At 43.5% G+C, this 1,749-nt stretch overlaps 1 protein-coding gene across 1 annotated transcript in view; it reads left to right on the top strand.

Annotated features, from left to right (window-relative positions):
- Nucleotides 1–1,507, top strand: part of ADAP2 (ArfGAP with dual PH domains 2) — a 43,516-nt gene extending 42,009 nt beyond the window's left edge. The window contains exon 11 of the transcript XR_005202417.1: nt 1,413–1,507. The gene's annotated coding sequence lies outside the window, so the exon portion shown is untranslated. The remainder of the gene's footprint in view (nt 1–1,412) is intronic.
- Nucleotides 1,508–1,749: the final 242 nt, after the last annotated feature.

A 1,749-nucleotide genomic window follows, 5' to 3' on the forward strand; every position in this document is an offset into this window, starting at 1 on the left:
TCTTGACCTCATGATCCACCCGCCTCGGCCTCCCAAAGTGCTGGGATTACAGGCTTGAGCCACCGCGCCCGGCCTTGTGGACTTTCAATAGTTTTACAAAGGTGGTTTCAGCCCCGTGAATAAAGAAGGGATTCGTTTTAGGGAGGGACTATTATCATCCTGGCTTCTAAGTTAAACAGTAAACTAAAGTCCTTCCACGGTTAGCTTGGCCTATCCCAGGAATGAGCGAAGACAGCCAGCCTGTGAGGCTAGAAGCAAGATGGAGTCAGCCACGTTAGATTTCTCTCACTGTCATAATCTTTGCAAAGGCAATTTCAATACAGCCCAGAAAATGAGAAAGTGAATACTTATTTGTTTGTTTTTTTGCTCTTGCACTGTCTCCCAGGCTGGAGTGCAATGGCACAATCTTGGCTCACTGCAACTTCTGCCTCCTGTGTTCAAGCGATTCTTCAGCCTCAGCCTCCAGAGTAGGTGGGATTACAGGCATCTGCCATCATGCCTGGCTTATTTTTGTATTTTTGTAGAGACAGGGTTTCATCATGTTGGTCAGGCTGGTCTTGAACTACTGACTTCAGGTGATCCATGCACCTCAGCCTCCAAAAGTGCTGGGATTACAGGCCTGAGCCACCACACCTGGGCATAAATGCATTTTTGAAAGAAACCAGCCCATCTATCTTACTAATAGCTATCATTCCAATAAAATTTTTACTCTATTTAAAAGTTATTTATATAAATTGCAGCATACCTTTGTTTTGTTTGACGCTAATCGTGATTATATTGATAATTCAATCCAAAAGAAAAAATTTAACAAGAGCCCTTTTGTCATAGGAATTTAAAAAGAATTAAAATTTTAATACATATACATACTTTTGTGGCAGAGAAGTATTACAAAGTGATAAAAGACTTACATGCACAAAATATATTGCCTTGGAATGTAATTCTGTGGAGAAAATAGAATGGAAATACAAGTTTAGAAAGATAAAAGAATGACAAAATTTCTGATGTAGGCCGGGTGCAGTGGCTTATGCCTGTAATCCCAGCACTTTGGGAGGTGGAGGCAGGTGGATCACCTGAGGTCAGGAATTTGAGACCAGCCTGGCCAACATGGGGAAACCCCATCTTTACTAAAAATAGAAAATTAGCTGAGCGTGGTGGCGCATGCCTGTGATCCCAGCTACTCCGGAGGCTGAGGCAGGAGGATGGTTTGAACCCTGGAGGTGGGGAGGTTGCAGTGAGCCGAGATCGCGACACTCACTCCAGCCTGGGCAACGAAGTGAGACTCCATCTCAAAAAAAAAAAAAAGATCTGATGTAAATGAAGAATTTGTTAATATGTTTTTACTACCAGAGCTGACCACTCTCCTCCTTCCCCCTTTCTTATAACCACTGCATGATTTTGCATAAAACTTTTAGAAAGTGTCCACGAAAAAAAGTTTGAAGACTACTGGTTAACGCACTCTTTCCAGAAACTTGGCTGTGAAATGGAAAAGAGGAGAGCTGACTCCAGGGATGCTTAGATCAAAGATAACTTTATTTTATTTTTTTTGAGACTAGGTCTAGCTCCTTCCCCAGGCTGGAGGGAAGTGCTGTAATCACAGCTCACTGCAGTCTTGGCCCCCTGGGCTCTCACGGCTCACTGCAACCTTCACCTCCCCTCAAGCAATCCTCCCATCTCAGTCTCCTGAGTAGCTGGGGGTAGGCAGGCCTGTGCCACGGTGCCTGGCTAATTTTTTTTTTTTTTTTTTTTTTT

The sequence above is a fragment of the Cebus imitator genome, unplaced genomic scaffold, assembly GCF_001604975.1.
Source record: "Cebus imitator isolate Cc_AM_T3 unplaced genomic scaffold, Cebus_imitator-1.0 Scaffold140, whole genome shotgun sequence".
NCBI classification, from domain to species: Eukaryota; Metazoa; Chordata; class Mammalia; order Primates; family Cebidae; genus Cebus; species Cebus imitator.